Source organism: Acipenser ruthenus, chromosome 18 (assembly GCF_902713425.1).
Source record: "Acipenser ruthenus chromosome 18, fAciRut3.2 maternal haplotype, whole genome shotgun sequence".
Taxonomy (NCBI): domain Eukaryota; kingdom Metazoa; phylum Chordata; class Actinopteri; order Acipenseriformes; family Acipenseridae; genus Acipenser; species Acipenser ruthenus.
Window position 1 is genome coordinate 26,714,582 of NC_081206.1, and position 18,707 is coordinate 26,733,288.

At 35.5% G+C, this 18,707-nt stretch overlaps 1 protein-coding gene across 4 annotated transcripts in view; it reads right to left on the bottom strand.

The window, feature by feature from the left end:
• LOC117417707 (aarF domain-containing protein kinase 1-like) overlaps positions 1 to 18,707 on the bottom strand; it is a 114,538-nt gene that overhangs the window by 45,834 nt on the left and 49,997 nt on the right. The gene's annotated exons all lie outside the window — the stretch shown is intronic.

The following is an 18,707-nucleotide window of genomic DNA, read 5'->3' on the forward strand; positions in this document are numbered from 1 at the left end:
TATGTGAATTTACAATTCATATTCTAATATTAAAAAATATATATATTAACGTATTTATATTTGGAACATGTTTGGTTTATAGGATAGACCCTGACAGAGCTATCCCGTTTGAAGAGACTCCCGAATGACACCAGACAATAGTGCATGAAAATAATACATGGAATAGACATATGATACAATAAGTACCATGGTATTAAATAATTGAAACAGACAAATGTATTGGGTATCAGGGAAAATAGACTTTCTGCCACAAGGTTTATATAAATAAACATGTATTATCATGAAACTCCCAACAGTAACTGCAATATTAATGTTAAAGGTATTTCAGCAGTGTCACATCTGTACCAAAAAGACATGAACTCAATACTTAATATTAATCATGGTAGTTATTTGAAACATGTCAAAATGACTGTGCTTATCCCCAGCCTCAATCCCACTTCTGGACCTGTAGTTGCTGATCACATCATATGAGGTCCTGATATGAAGCTATATTGATTTTTGGTACAGGGAATGGAAATAGATATTTGTATCATATACACAGCATGTGTGGTCTTTGTTTGTTTAGTGAACAACAAGGACATGAGAACTTGATGCATACTTTGTTTTAATGAGAAGAAAAGCTTGCAACTGTCTCACCAGTAAATACAGTATAATATATGTTAAAAGGCAATACTTCATGTGAGGAACCTCAGCTTTCAATTTCTGAATCTCATTTTAGTGTTTCCTTATCGTAGCCTTCCTTATCAGCCATATTAATCAAATAGACTTGCCATATAGATTCAGATACGGTTATATTCATCAGATAGTAAATTACAGGAGCTTTCAATCTGGCTTTGTTGGGTCAGGCCAGTTTAAATAACTGAAATGCAATTACTGTAATTTTTAGATCCTTTTTGCACCCTGTTTATAATCACATTGCATGCATGACTGAGCTGCTGTTATGGATTACATAAATGGAAACCTTAAGAAACGTAATTCCATTTTCTTAAACCATTGTGCAAAACCAGTAACAAATAAAAGCAATTTTTGAGCAAAATGACCACAATCATGGAAATTGGTCTTGCAATTTTTAAAGGGATATTAGCCACAAAAGAATTGCCCATATGTTTCAAATATGTTATGCTTTGTGCTGTTCTCATGTCAGTTTTTCTTGATTCTTTACCACAACGGCAGTATCCCTGAGTGTTAAACACAGAGCATGTGCATAAGCAAGAATAACAGTCCTTTCAATATACAGTAACAATTACACTTGTAAATCTGGTACCCTATTTTGATATAGTAAAAACACCAATTGTCAATTGAGCTAAGTAGTCCCCTGCTCTTACCCCTGCTGCTGTTTTTTTATCTTCCTTACCTTCAAGAGATCCTGAATAAGCAGCCATCTGGTTTAGGGATTCAGTGTATTAGTCTTCTGCATAGTTTGTCAAAAAGCCAACTGTATGTTGGAGTCTTGTGCTTAACATGTCAATTATTGTGATGTGAATTAGAAAATTGTTACCCCCTCGTCTCTAGCATTGCATGTCTATGTGCTTGTTCTCTCCCCCTAGACTGCACAAGATGACATAATACAGTAAGAAATAAGTATAAAGCAGCATAGTAACAGTTTTTTTATTTTATCATTTCATGTGTTTACCACATGAAGTGCATTAGAAAAAGGCAGGGAATGGCAAGTCCCTTAGTAGACTTGCTATCCCCACATTAAATGTGTCTTTTTGTATCACAGTCACACTGGCTCCTCTTTTGAAAAGTACAGGCACATTTCAATGTGGGTTTCACAAAAGATGTGTGATGTATGGTGTGAGTGTGTGTGATATGCAGACCTGGCATCACTGTGAAGCTCACAGTCATTCACAGCACAGAAACACAGAGGACACTTCTGGGTCACTTCACCAGGTTAAGGTAATATTTGAGTGATGCATTGCATTGAATGGTCAGTGGCATAACAGTGTATAGGTTTGTAACTAACATATCAAATAAATGTATACTGGTATGATGTCTGGTATAAAAACTATAGGTAATCTGCATAATGCTAATCATTTTAGGGCTCACAATTTCAGTTTGGAAAAAGCATCTGTCATGGCAAACATCGGTTTTGAGATTTGATATTAAAATATCTTTCATAAGGAAGATGTTTTCATCTATAAAGATCCTTAACACTGATACAGTTCTACAACACCCATGTTTTGGTTATCTTAGTGACCTATTATATTATTATATATTATTATTCAGACTCTTACAGACATGCATGTGTAACAGGATCGACCTTCCCATCACCTTGACTCAATACACTATCTAAAGTCACTATCTCACACTACCTGCTTTTCCTGCAATTTCAGCAACTTCGTCTGTTAGCAGGCAAACTACAAATGCTTTGATCACAGCCGTGCAGTTAAACTTCTCATTTTGCAATTGGGGGTTCCTGCCGACCTGCAGTCTGCTTATTAAGCAATATATAGGCCAACCTTTTCAATCTACAGTAACTTCAATCTGTAATATCAGTCTGCAATATGAGGCTCTTCCATATAGAACACATTGCCGTTCTGCAAACCTATTTCTCCAAGACTGCTGCACCCCTCCTTTTTGCTTGCAATGTGTGTTTCAATGCCTCCTCGTCAGTTTGACATGTTGTCCAACCATCTGCTGCTCTTCACAATCAGGCAGCTCCACCTTTCAATATTCCACCTGCTCCACCTCCAGTGCTTGCCTCTAACTGTCAACATAACATATGCACAACTAGGGCTCCACTTGCCAAGTGAGCTTCCAAAAACAAAACCAAAATAGCAACAGCATTCCTCTCCTCATTTGCATAAATATACATAAACTACAATCCAAGAGATTTTTTAGCACCATTTTGCTTTCAAAAATGAGTGCTGTTCTAAATAATTTCCACAGCTTTTAAGGGGAGGAATTGGGAAGTCCCTATTAAAGCAACACCTTTGGGCCTTGCATCTTTCAGACAAGATGAATTTGGACTGCATATTAAACTGTGGATTTGGTAAAGGACATTACAGATCCCATAAAAGAAGAGTGTTTACCTTGTACCCGAGTTAAATCCCTCTGTACTTGCAATTCAATTCATTTTATTTAAACATGGATTATGGATTATGCCATGTCATATATTGGCATAGTCATCTTACTGCCAAAACATGACTTTACATGAAAATTACTGACATCTAGTGATTTTTTTCAAGTTACCATGTGTTCGGGGGAAATGCTTTAGAGACGAAGAGACCATCCAACATTATCATCATTTTCTGAAAGCTAGTCAGGTATATCAAATGTATTTGCCTTGCAAAAGCAGTGGATTTGATGTTAAATCTTTTTGGCACACCATTAAAATACTGCTTCCAACATGAAAGGGCATACTATAAGAAAAAATAATCCAACAAGCTTATTACTTTCCATACACTCATCTTTGCAATTACACTGTAAAACACTCTTTAAAAAATAGTAGGAAAGGGAGAAAAATTAATCATTTGGTGTTCTATTTACAAATGCGAAGCAGTGGCATTCCATTCCAAGAAAAAGGCTAAAGCTGGCAGGATATAAAAAACAGGTAATTAGGTCTATTGATCTCTGGGGCATTTCCAATTCCATCAGAATTGTCCATCAGTTTATACTTGCAAAACCCAACACGATGTAAGTGGATTCTCAGTTGGTAGCTTTAAAATCTCACAGAGAAAACCATGAACGGAAGCAGCTTATAAAAGTTGCTATTACTCTAGGTGTGTATTTGTTTTTTTGTTTTGTTTTTTCTCAAGAATTGTTAGATTGAGCCATGCTCCACCTATATTACCCTAATTTGGTAAAAACATGTTTTTCATGTTACTGTCCTGTATCCTTCCCGTCTTCACTGTAATTTAAGCATGGTATTCCTCAGTATTTCTTATCAAGGTCCTATGTATAAGTTTTAAGACAGTGTAGTTCATAGCCCAAAATCTGGCTAACTGCAACATGGATGAATTTTAAACTCCTATCACTGTACACTCCATACACGTTTGATATGAAAGCAGAGAGTGATTTTGTCTTAACTATCAATCACACTGACCCAGTGTTTCAGCATGGTTAGGTATTTGTCATACTGGGTTTGAAACAACACACCATTCATCTGTCCCTGACAGGTATTTTCCTAAAGGGACAAGTAAAAATGAAACGTTTTCTTTTTTTTTCAAGGGACATGTGACCGGGGCACTTCACTGGTTAAGGGAGAAGCAAACAACACAGATTCTGGGATGACAAAGCGTATACAAACATGTTCCTTGCTCAAAATCATAACATGTTGAAGAATGGGGCTCTGTGTATACTGTACGGACCATCATTTCAGTTTGGAGATAGAACCTAACCTAGATTAGTTTATTATGCAGTCTCCTTTTTCCAGTAATTATATTTTTGCCTATGAAATGACACCTCTAAAGTAGCCTGAAAGAGCATTTGCTAATAAGTAAAAATAAACATCAACATAAGGCGCTTTACCAACAATATCAATAAATGATATTTTTTAAGTCCCATTTAGACTTAAAAAATAAATCCTGCTGGGCTTCAAGGACAAAAATTCTCTGAAACCAGAAACACATTAATTGCGAGAGTATACTGTTGGTCTGTGCTCATGCCCCAGTTTTGTATCATTCTCCCTATGGCCCTTTTTACTGTTAAGATAATTCTTGCCTGGGTATCTAGTGTGGCAAAACCACTGAAGGAGGTGTGGTAAAGCAAATGTCTGCCAAATACTGCTTCTGAGCTGCAAGTCAGTTACATCATGTGCTGCCAAAGATGAAAGACAGTTCACTCCTTGTGGTGACTGCTCACATTATCACCAATGGGAATGGGCAACCCTACCATCTGTAATCAAAATCTGGAAGCTCACATCAAGGATCCTGTGTAGTTTAGATATCAGCCAGACATAAATGGTATATAGATGCTGAAGCTCAAGGGCACTTTAAGACAATGCAAACAATGATAATAAAATAAAAACATCCCCAATATATTCCACAAAGGGCATCCACTGGATCTTGTGTCTTCCAGAAAAATACAATAAGATTCCTACCTGTTTTAGAAGAGTACCTGTATAATACCTGGGTGTGATCAGTCCTTTCTTGCCCTTCAGACAACCTGTGTTTTCTCATTATGAAGCTTTTTCTGTCTGCAATCCATAATATAAATTATGTGCATCTATAATGTATTGAACATCATATCATGCAAAATTTGTTGATAATGATGCACATGTTGATCATTGAACCTTTAAAACGTGCATCTTTTCATGAGCTTTACATTGACCACCATTAGTGAGTTCACATGCAGTAGAAGGTCTATGTTCATATATGACCCCAAACACATCATTTCTAAAAGGATCTAGTAATCTGCGTTTTGGCTGCAGGTTATCTAAAGTAACAGATAACTGGCACTTGAGCACTGTGTGTCTGTGACTGACAGATAAAGCCATCTGACTGTTGACTTTCACATGTGAAACAGAGCCACTATAACTTTACATTGAAATCTCAATAAAACATGACTACTGAAAAATATTTACTGAGAACAAAAAGTCAGGGACCTAATAGTTCAGGATGGAAATCCATAAATCATGATTCCCCACAGAGCTGAGAAATCAGTTAGCTGAAGAAAACATTCCTATTGCGAATCTACCTCTGGGCCAACAACGTGTACTATAATGGTGTCTCTCTCCGACACAACGAACAAGCAGACTGTATTAAAAGAGAGACATGATCTACTCTGCATCCAGAGAAATGTAGCAGTTCCTACTTTTAGATGTAGATGTAAGAACTTTTAAATGGAAAAGTGCAAAAAATACATATATCAGTGTATACTTTCTCTACACCTAGAATAATATGGTAAGATTAAATTTGGATAGCTATTATTTTACAGCATATGACATGATACAATGTGACACTGAATAATAATATAATGTGTATGTAAAGTACAGCATGTGTGTTTTACGAAGAATAAATACATACAGTGTATCTACACCTGATGAATACTGGTAATTTGATTCACTGATTATCTGTAAAGGAAGGCTTATCTTAGACCTATCTTAAACCTACCATTTATGAAGTAAAGTACAACAGGTAGACAACAACCTCCTGTGTCTTAGGAAAGCTCTACGAGTGCACAGAAGTGAGGCCTGACATTACCTTTCCACCTCAAAGGCAAGCAACATGAATAGAAAGCAACAGAATGCGAACAAAAACCACCCATGATGACTGTAAAAGGTCACAAAAACGAAAATGGCACTGTTAAAATCCATCAAAAGAACATTTCTTGCTCTTTAGAGATTTAAGTTGGTGGGCGTACCTTCAGCAATTGAAAATATTTTCTTGCAGTTAATGTTTAAGAGGATACTGGGGAGCTAATAGTGGAAAAACTAACAACAGGGAAAATGAAATCTACAGGAACAACCTCTGGGCTGAGATAATATGGCCCTAGTAAACCCCTGGCTTTAATTGTATAAAACCATACTATGTGCAATTATCGATAAAAGTTTACTGCAAAGCGATGGTCATCATTCCAATTTAGCCTCAGTAAATATAATCTACTGAGAATAAGGTTCTTATTCTACTTGCTCAAAGCTGTAAATCACAAAGAAATTCAATTGGGTTGTTTTCGCTCATTCTCTCATGTACAGAAGTACACAACACAAAGAAGAAAAAAAAGAAATGTAAGTAATTTGGTTGGATGTAATGAAGAAGGCACTCATCTATCCAGAATGTACGCTCAGATACATTAGCTGCACCCCAGGAGATACAATGGCTTACACATGAAAGTTTTGTGGGGTTCAACATGATGAATTCAGACTAGAGTAGAGAGCAACAGGGGAGCTGTGATATGACCAGTTTGAAGGATCATCAGTTGTCACAATTTGTGCTTATGAATTTGTCATTCAGAGTAGACCGACCATTGCTCTTAACCTGATTTTAATTCTATAAACTATAGTTGTGCAAGGTGTTCTTGAAAATATTTTTGTATATGTACATTATCCGATTTTCAATTGCAAATCTTTAACAAACTCATTGCTTCTTGGGGAAGAAATTACAGGAGCACAACTGTAGTGCACACCTCGTGGAATACTCTGCTCAGGCATGTTCTTTTATATGCTGGTAACTGTATTACACATGCAAAACATCTGTGATTGCTGAAACAGCAATACATGATGATAAAGAACATCTATCATGGGATAATAAAGTATTACTTTTAAAACTCATCAATGTGCTCATAGAGGAATGGTAATGCATTCAACAACAAACCATCCACCATCGAATTTTGCCAATAGTATCGTAAAAATCGTTTTATAGGTCGCACTGGAGTAAAAGTCGCTCCACCCTTTTTGAGACTTCAATTTTAGGAAATCATATTTTTTTGTGTTTAAAATACTTTTTTTACAATTGATTTTTTTCCTACATGCTCAACACCAATAAAGAAAGAAATATACACAGGTTTTGTTTTGAAATAACCCTTGTTTGCAACTTTTTTTCCAATAATAAATTTGACAGAGTTTTTTGTTTTTTTGTTAAACTGCTATAAACTATTCAGTTTTTCAAACTTTCTAAAATTTAAAAAGTAATAATTTAACAGTATTTCGGCAAATTCAAACGCGCAATTTCAAACCTGTTAGCAGCAATTTAGTTTTTTGTCTGACTCCTACTTTTTCCAGTCTCAAAGTCACTTGCATTATTATAACATTGCAATTACAGTACAACAAACAAAAGCCTTGATAAGTTTACTACTCAGCTTTCTAACCAATAGCTGTTTGCTACGGATCCCAGAGGTGGGTTCAATCTGAATGTTGACAAATCAATGGCTCGGTAGGGTGGTAATAAGGAAATTCATAGAGACTGAGAGCTATTGTGTTAACAGTGAAGCAGTATAGCTGTGACGTTTTTAAGAGGAGATCAGTCAAGAGTGAAAGCTTGCGTTTAACATTCAAAATGACGAAGGGTATTGATAGTAATTAGAACAGTGGTTTTGTGTTTCTACCTAGCAGCATTACCTGAATGCTGTAGATCCTGAAAAAATAAATCGGGTTGTGACAGTTGAGTTTGTGTGAGCCATAACCGTGGCTGTAGTAATCCCATTGTGGCGCTGGTACAGTAGTTTAATATTAGACACACCGGCGCATACGTCATATCGGTGTATTAGTCACTCCCCCCTTTTAAGGGCTCAGCAAAAATGCCTGGAAATATGGTATGAGCTTTCAATTTAATTTCAGGTTTGGCCATCTTTTGACATTTCTCAAACCCATGTTTAATCTTTGGGGAGGGTTCACATAATTAAATTCAGTAAATATGGTGACTGTTGTAAATTAAACTTATTTTTTGTATATTTTGTTCTAAGCTTGTGTTTGTTCTTTATAAGACATTTGATGCTTGCACATTTGCTGAGTTATGGAAATGATTTTGCTGATGGAAGACATCTTCAATTAAGCTGTTAATGAGCTGCATAAATCAACACTATTTTAAAGAATGTTATGTCAGAACAGTCCTCACTAGCAAGACAAAGTTTGATCCCAGCATTCTAAATTCTGGGAGGGTGAAAAACAAGAACACTATTTAAAATTACAATATTTAAAGACATTGTTGATTCTACCCTTTCCCCTGCCCTTCTCCTCGTTGTACTTCAATATACTGATAAACTGGGATTTAATGTCACTTTTCCTATTTGCATCTGGCATATGTGACTGCTAAAAGGAGAGTGTGCTAAGGCAACCTGTTGATCTGTCACTTTGTCAGTACATTGCACCTGCAGTCATTAAACACTCACACATAAACACATCCTTACATGCTTACACACACATTAACATTGCAAGATATGCAAATACGTGTTGGAATCACATGTATAGCAAAGTCATATTTTCCTGGATTCAACAGCATGAGATTTATTTTATCACTCAATTTTGTCAGTTGACATAGCTCATTTGCATGAAGCAATATGCTAATACATTTTATATGTATATTGACATAAGAAAAACAACACTGTTAATATGAAAATTATAACATAACATATAACATCAGTGTATTTTGTTAAAAAAAAAAAAAAGAAAAATCACTGTTTACAAATGGTAGCACATTTAATGTATACATATATTTATTTTTATAAAACGTTCATATTTCTTGAATAGAAAAGGTATTTTTTCACACTTTAACATATTTGCATCACATAAGATTGCAGCTTCAGTTTGGATTTTTGTAAGGTTCCTTCAACATACAGTGTACCTGTAATTGAAAGTAAGATTATTCATTGGCATATCTATAGTAAATGTTCTGTGCTATAAAGAGTTGGTTTTCAATTATAAAAAGTCTTTTTTTTTCCTAGGGAAACTATTACTTGGTTAGTTTTATAGTAATGTATGCAAGATGTTATCTGTGTTTTTTTTTTTTTTTAGCATCCAATATAAATTGTTTTCATTTCACATGTAGTATAATAAAATAAATTTGACTGTGAATTTAATATTTGCTTTCCTCAAAGGGCAATGTGTGGTTTGCATGCCTCAATGTGTAAATCAAATGAAAAGAAATACAAATCAAATACGATCAAATATTTAAAAAGTATGTTCAGCTGGAGTAGGTTTATTAGTAAAATATACTTCCTTTGTGGGTTACTAAACCTTTTGTTTGAATTTTTCCGGCACTTCAGCTAATCATCACCACAGAATGTGTGTCATTGGAAATTGGATCTCGCTCAGTGTAGCAGGTGTTTGCCTAGCTTTCTAAACAGACGATAACTTATAGTTTTTGTGAACGTTTGATAGAAGCAATTTTGGAATATGACTGGATTTGTTTTAAAGTAATACTAAAGAAAAGACAATAATTATGATGGCTATTTACTAAATCCAAAAATGTACTTCGTCACCATATAGACATTTATTAAAAGACAGCAATTGTTTCTGATTCCAAGCCTAATACTGTATATATTATTGAACTAGAAATTGCAAATATATCCAGAGCATTGATATTCTATAACAAGACACAGATATACAGTATGCAGTCATATAAACTACAATACAATTATATATTTGGCTTGAATATCAGCATGTATGATGCCTTATTTTAAGACAGATCATTCTGAATGTAGACTCTTACATTTTTAAATCACTGGATAGGACAGTACTGTAAGTAACAGATTACAAATCTGTCATGGGTTTTTGGTGTTGCATCAGTTGCACTGTTTCAACAGGGCTGCTCCATGGACCTCCGATAACCTTTAAACTAAATCGCTGTGACCAACTTGGCTGGTTTGACCAAGAGTTTTCAATAAGCCACTTTTAATCATTTAGGACAACAACTATCAGATCTTATCTAGTTTTTCAAGGATGGCAATCTATAATTGGCATTTGTGCAATGTACTGTATCCAATGTAACCAAGCCTAGGTACAACTGCACTTGAATTATTATAATGAAGTTAATGTTCAGTTGAGAACTGCAGAGCAAGCTCAAAATACAAGGAATAAGTAATGATGTAATCATGGCAGATATGAATCCTGCTGCTTTTAAACTCTATGTTGATGTTGCTTGTGTTTATCCCTGGGCTGAATTATTGACCTTCTTATTACCATCAATAAAGACAATAGAAAGACAGTGGGAACAGTATCATGGTACATGTGCATTAGACTATAAAATAGACCCCCTCACCTACACTGAATCAAAACAACTATAACGGCTATAGTTATACTATTTTGTGTTAATACAAGCCTATGTTTGTATATTTACTAAATAATTTACATTACTGGGTAATTAAGGTTATAAATAAAGAGTCAGATTCAAGACATCAGTTGCTTGCTGAAACGTATAATTAATTATTAGAATGGACAGGACAAAGTGGAGCTACTCAGTTACAACCATGGAATGGTCTGCTACAAAAAGTGCATTCACTGTAACTGCTCAAACTGCCAGTTCTATGCAATATTTTGTAGGCTGTGTACTCCCTATTTATAGCATTACATGCTTGGTGCAGAAAAGTGAACAGTTTATCATTGTGAAGGTCAAGTCCAGATTTAACAAAATTAACCCCCCTCTAAATCATTCTGCATGTGTTTGTAGGAGTGCTGACCAGATCATAATTGTAATTCACCTTTCTCTACTCCTACTCTCAGTGAGGCAAAGTTTAAAAGCAACATTTCTTTACAATGCTAAATATTCCAATAGGAATTTAGTGGACGCTATAGCACTGGCAGAGTGATGTCCTTCAGAACATAAACACTTTGTGACACTGGGCCTCATTTACGAAAGGGCGCTAAACTTTATGGTGTGCGACAATTGCAATTACCGTGCACGTTAATGATTCTGTATTTACTATTGCAATTTTATTCGTTATCGCGTGAAATAGTGGGCATATTATATTGCACACTAATTTTATTGTGCTATACTATGGCAATCAGAATGAATATGTGATTTGTATGGTAATGTATGATAATGTATTTATATGAGCATCCAGCTCAGAATAATTCACAGAATAATTCACATGGTATTTACTAAAGGACGTTAATTTTAGTGCATGCATTAAAGTGATAATTTATTAGTGCGCATGGGAACCAGGTTTTAACCACTGATAGGTGCGCTATTTTTCAGGCCTGATGTGCAGTTCGATTCTATCTACTGGCTCAATTAGTTTGATTCATTCAGTTTAATGAATCTTACTTATTTTCTCGTACACTTGAAAGCTCATTACGTGTCCTAATTCTGCAACTTTTCCACATAATGCCTGTTGATGCAGAATCCAGTGTAAGAACATTGGTACCTCGGCATTTCTTTCTTTAATTTCTTGTGCCAGCATTGTGTATATAAGACTGTAAAACACTGAAGTTTATATGGAAATGATCGTTCGCCATGTATTATAAATGTTGTAATAATGAACAAGGACCTTAGTCTACGTGTTCATTATTAGAACAATGGAAGCCATCATGAAAACTAGTCAGACATCAGGGAATAAATGAGGTCTTATGATGATCATGGACCTCCTTTACTTCGGGGATTGGAAAGACCAGTACAAAAATTATAATAGGCTTCAGGATTAGTAAATGTTTGAAAAAAGTCTGATGTGCTAAAAATCCTTCTTGCTCAAAAGAGTGTATATACCCCATGACAAGTGCCATATGCCAGCCCTGTATGTATGCATGCCATTTAAAAGGTTTCCATTGAGGTTTTCCTATTTTTAAACATTTTACTTTACTTGCAACACTGCAGCATCAAAACAATGACAATGTTAGGCTAGTTAACAGTAACCATCAAAGTTAAAGAAACTGCTTTCGGAACTGCATTGCATTTTCTTTCCTGGTATAGCATGAGTTTCTCAGAAAATAAGAAAAAAGTATTCTGCTGCCCTGTGCCATGGTGTCATATTTACAATTTTGTCAAAAGAGTAAAGCTTACTAGTCTCTGTTCATGTCTACAACAGAGGATTTACAGCAATGCACATGTAGGGTTTATTTATTTTAGTGCTTTATTGAATTAACACTGGTTCAATAAATGGCTTTCATGTTCTTGTGTTGTCTGTCAATAAGAAGTGTGTCACCAAAGATATTACAGACACCTGTCTATAGCAGCGCTCCAGCCATGCAGATTTTAATCAGATTTGGGCCATCTCAGCACGTAAGGCTGAAATCTTGACTTAACTTGTATTTTCTTTAATGCCTGTCTTTCAAAGAACAAACAAACAAAACAAAAAATGTATAGGAGTCATGTTACTCCAGTCCAATTTGAGGAATTACATATTAATAATTTAGTGATATAATACCCGTTTCCACTAACCACGCTTAGGTGCACCTCAGCTAGACCGTCCAGCTGAGGTGTATCCACTGCATTTTCTCAGGTACAGCTAACCTTGGAAGTATCTGCGCTACATCAGAGTTCAAATGGCATTCTGTGACACACAGCATGCTGGGATTCTGTGGCTTTTCAGAAACAACAGATTGTTTGTGAACATGGAGGTTGAAAGAAGTCTTGTTGCTGTTTACATTGTTATCCACACTATTGACAGCCTTATAAAATACTGATTTTACAGCAAATGGCAACTAAAACAAAGAAAAAGAAGATGATGACCTGTACTTATATCATCGTAAAGCTTGCATGGTAAGTATTTGTTTGTTGTGTCGTTGGTCGTTAAAAATGAACTTTCTGACCAAATATTCAAACGTGCTTTAATTTCCTCCCTGTCCCAAGGTAAGCAAACATATTCTTTTCTTGGCTTGCTAGCGACAGCCATTGCTGCAGTGAAATCCAAAAACACACTGACGTTGCGCATCATGCTACATAATGACACTACCGCCTGGACCAGTTGGGACTCATCGGGTATGAGATACAAAACTGTACCATCTCAAACCGGTTTGGTACACACTGAGGTGCACTGCTGCATACATGGAAATGCCCTGGACTCAGATGGACCAGCTGAGATGCACCAAAGCGTGGCTAGTGGAAACTGGGCATTAGTCTCCCTCTAGACACACAGAATTACACAGACACACACTCTATGAAAAAAAAAAAAACCTACCTACCGACCACAATTACATTTCCACTGCTGATGGGCTGGGGAAAAAAATGGTTTTACAGCCAGTCCACACTGTTACCAGCATTGGCCAGATCTGTAGTATTAGCCAGATTCCATTCATTAAAATGCTTGTATGTTGCCATGAAGGTAGTTGGGGGCTGTTTGGCATCTGACCTTTTAATATAACATCATTGGTACTGTATGAGGGCAAAATTCTTCAGTAAATAATATTTGTATTCTTTATTTGTCTGTGCAGTACCGCAAAGTGTCATAAAGCCTTAGCTGGAACATGAGTGTACAAGCCTGTTGGGCTTGCAGGAACATTAGGATGTCAAGTTTCACTCCAGGGGGTCACTCTGTAATGGAAAAGGATTGAGGTTGGAAAGAAGGCTAGTCATGCAAAAGGCAATTAACAGCTTCTTTGTCTTATTCAGAGAATGACATTGCATAATATATAGCTTTTCTGGATACAGACATGTCTCACTGCATATAAATTCATGGGGATTGTATTGCAGAAGACAATGATCTATCAGGGATTTTGAAACACAGGCTAATTAACTAAGGCCTGTGTCCTAAAGGTACAGTATCAATAGTCTAATTTGATTTAATTTTATGGTATTTTACCCTAGGTCATAAATTTGTCAGCAGGTTCTTTATCTATTTTTCAAGAAACTATGATTAAAATGAGTAATTGCTAGGATGTATGACTGGGACATGACCTGTATGAATGGGACAATTTGTGCTATAGTTGGGTGCCTGATAGTAGGATAAGAATGTAGTTACTTCATTGTTTCACTTCACTTGATTGTTCTTTCATATCTTTACTTTTAGTAGGTTTTTGTGACTTCGTAGACCTACCTGTGATGTAAACTTATTTGTTAATAAATAGATGCTTTATATTTGCTAATCATCTCTAGTGTTTGTGGAATTGAATTGCTGCAAAATAACTAAACAATTGAGCCCATATTGTGACTTCAATTTATGTTATAGGTGTTCCTTTCCAATTTAAGATCTCTACGCTCTTTTCTGAAACACTTTCACCATGTTGTTTGCTCACAATGTCCCTACCTTAACCCCATCATCCAGCATGACATTGAACTACCTATCAAACTGTGACCTTGCTCTCCCAAACATTGCTGGAGTTGGAAATTGCTCAGTCCTCATTATACCAAATATATAGGTCATGTTTGGGTGAACAAGACTGTGTTTCATATGTTGTTTAATGTCACACAGTAGGATGAGGTCAAGAGCATGAAAAATTAAATTTAAAGATTCTCTCCAACAAAATGTTGACCTTCCTTATCAATGTCATATTAAACAAAAAATGTAACATGTAATGATATTTTGTAAAAACATAACAGATTCCAGTCTTAGAGACAAATTCTTATCCAAATGAGAAAGCTAGAGTATCACAAGGTATATGGAGCCAAAAGGCAGCCTGTCAAACTAAGACCACATCAATCAATACAAATATCTAAAATAAAAAGTACAAAACCGCAAGCACAAATCTATCCATCGAAGCCTTAGGCTCTCATCTCTAGAAACACCCCTGGCTGATGTACAGCTGCAGTACAGTACTTCCATGCTTCTGTATCACTGAGCAAGATAGCTTGTTTGATTATGCATAAAAACAAATAATATTTAGTGTGGGCACCATGAGGTCAAGTACAAGACATTTTTATTAAAATGGTTTCTTAGATGGCCACAAAATAGTTGTTTCAACTGGACAATAACCATTACAGAATACAGCTACAGTTGCAGACAAAAGAATTGGCACCCTACACTTAATATAAGATAATTCAAGAAAAGATGTTAAATACAACAAACAGATTGTGCTTTCACCACGTAGTACAATTGTGTGAATTATTATTATGCAAATATTTTGTCACATACACCTCTCCAGACAAAACTGAAAACAGCAGGCAGCCAAAGTTTTTTTTTTTTTTTTGGGATCCAAGACAAAAAGTGAGCATCCACAAAAAAAAATCATATTGCACTAAAGAGTGAAATGTTCCTGCATTGTCTTAAGTGCAGTTGCATTGTACAGCTACACAATATTAATAATTATGACTGGTATTCATGAGACCTCTCTCTGTTAAACCAGAAACTGTGATTTCAAATACTTTTCTTTCTTGTTGTTTCCAGTGTATTACCTGTTGATAGCCCACACATAAACTGAAATGGATTCATTTAAAACACAGAAAGTAGAACAGAAGCCTGCCAATACCCATTTCAACATTGTGAGTCCCCAGTGGCACTTCACCATTTCATTTCAGATTCTGAATTATGGGAAGCTCTTAAAGTAGATCCTTAACTCAGGCTTTTGAAAGCACATCTATCAGTGCAAGAGGTCTTCAGAAAAGTTATTACAAAAACTAATACAAATGCATGCTGAAAGGAAAGAAGGTAAAAATTGATGTTTCAAGTTAAGTCCTTGAATCTACAGAAAATATTTGTGGAGAGAAAACAATTTTGTCTCTTCGTAAGCGCCCTGAAGAAGGTCAAGACAAAATGTCATCTCTTAAAGATTTAGTAACACAAAGCAATTTTGAAGCAAAAGAAACCAAATCACAGCTCAGGAACAAAGCCTTTAGTACCGTAATCTGTGCAGGTGTGACAGTGGTTACCTCATACACTTGGAAAAGCTACATGGCCTACCTTGCTTGAAACACACACCATGCCTTACTGTTAAACAATGGCCAGTCTGGTCTCTCGACCTGCCCACAGTAAATACAGTAAAAGGCTGCCATGCTTAGTCTTATCTCTTAGGCATGTACAACTGAACCTCATTGTCAGCATACTGCTTTGATGCAATGCCTACCAACACAGTGTTAAGGTTAGCTACCATTTTGAGACACATCAGCAAAATTAATGTTTTCATCTGTTATCAAAACCCCCTGAAACATAAATTTGGTATTTGACCACCATGCCAAAAGGAAGTGCTGCTTAAATTACTTCCCTGTTTTGTTCCCCGCTTATAATTGCAAGCAAACACTATTCTGGTGTTTCTTGGGTACATCACATAACTACGCACAGTGGTCATTTTGGGTCATCTCCTTGACTATGGTTAAGGACCGTCAATAAACACAAACATTTCTCTTGATCTGGGACTCTCTAAAAATGACTCTTATTTTGTAACATGTTATACTGATAATATCACACCCAACCGAACAAAAGGAGTAACAAGGCACAATCAAGTCTGACCAATGACTTAGTCCATTTTTTCAAAAAAAGTACTTTTTGTTTTATTTATTTTGGATTTTTGATACCACTGGTCATCAATATGTCTCTTTCAGTCAAAAAAAGTTGGACAGCTCTGATATACAGTACAGTATGTTATAAAGTTCTATAGCCACATTTTTTACTTATTTAAGTTTGAGTCATTGGATGTTCTTAGATTTTGTAAAGTACAATCATAATTACTATGGCTCAGGAAAATCATTCATTCATGCTGTAATTACAATTTGCAATAATGACTGTCTTTGTGTACTTTCCTTTAAGGTACACTTTGGTGGCCCACTCAGGGTACAAAAATCTACATCTGAAAGAAGTATTTTGTTTTTAATTTCAACAAAAAAGTCACTTAAATGATGATGTCATTATATATATTTCAGATCTTGAAATTACTGTCTAAATTACACTGAGAATGCATGCCTGACAACTCCTCAGAAAGGTCTACATGGGCTGAGGTAAAGAAAAAAAAAAAAAAAAATATATATATATATATATATATATATATATACAGAGCGAGAGAGAGAGAGAGAGAGATAGAGAGAGAGAGAGAGAGAGAGAGAGATGATTTTAAAGTTATAAGTCCTTCCAAATGAAGTGTAAACAAAGCTTTTAACTGCTTACATACAGAAAAGGCATTCAGAAAAAAGTATTACACATTCAGTTATTAAAATGCTACTGCATGACTTAAGCAGTAGCTACCTAAACTTAAACTACTACTGTACATTGAAAGCTATAATTCATAGTAAACCTAGGCAGGTTAGGTAAGCTTTCTCTTCATTTGCTGACCTGGTTACAAAGCTTTTCCAAAATGTCACTTGAACTTCTTGTCAAATGGAACCTGCACCTTCTTTTGCTAATTATAAATGTCTGTCAATATAAATGTACAGAACATTCCAAAGCCATTTGCAGTAGTATATAATGTTTACTGTAAGACATACACTTACAGCTCCCCATAACGCAAAGTGGATGTAAATAATATATTATTTTTACAAGTACAGAAACAATGCTGCAGTGGCTGGGAAATATTAACTTGAGTATGGACTCAAGAAATCATTCAAAGTGGCTACAGATAACCTATATGTGGGTAATTTCACTCCAACTGAACTAATAGATCTATTGGAACCTCACTATCTATTATTTTTCACACACTGTAAATAATACACACCATTAAAAAAGCATTACATAATGTGTTAAAAATATTAAATGGTAATTGACCTCAAACAAACAGACCCAAATGCAAGTGTGCTGAGTGCCCCTGTTACAGCAGCAGTTGTTTGGGATGTAAATCACACTCTGAATAGGCTGTAAAACAGCCCCGCTGAATAAATTCTATGAATAGGAAAGTAGGCACAGCTGGGCCTTTCATAATCAACATAAAAAAAACAGATTAGTACTTTAAAGATTAAACATTATCTATTAACCATATGCAATAAATCAACTGCACTTAAGATACCATTCATTAAGGGCAGTGTAAAAGAAAAAAAATCATAGCCAGAGACCCTGTTTTTGTGGTACAGTACAGTACAGTACAGTACAGTACATTAGGCTGATGTATGATATGGGTTCTGTAAGCAGTTAAAATTCTCCTCCCACTTTGCTTTATTTTCCCCAAACTCTTCACCAGGTTAGTGAGTCATGTAAATCAAACATATGCAAGGGAATATTTAGTTCGAAAAATCTTTCAAGTGTGAATGATTCTACGAATGACAAAGCATGACATGCAGCAACACAACCACAACCAAGAAGGCTATAAAAACAGCGATGCACACTTCATCATGATCTAAGACACTGTCAGATCTTACTCGGATAAATTGTGCTGGTCAGTGCATAGTCTGAACTGAACATTAAAGTGAACAACTTACTGACTTCAGTTAATTATGCAGATTTTATAGAACTGTTAAACAGTAAGCAGCTTCAAATGCCATTTTAGTTGCTGTTTTGTATTTTCATTACTATTTTAGCATTTTGGGTGGCTCTAGGTTTTG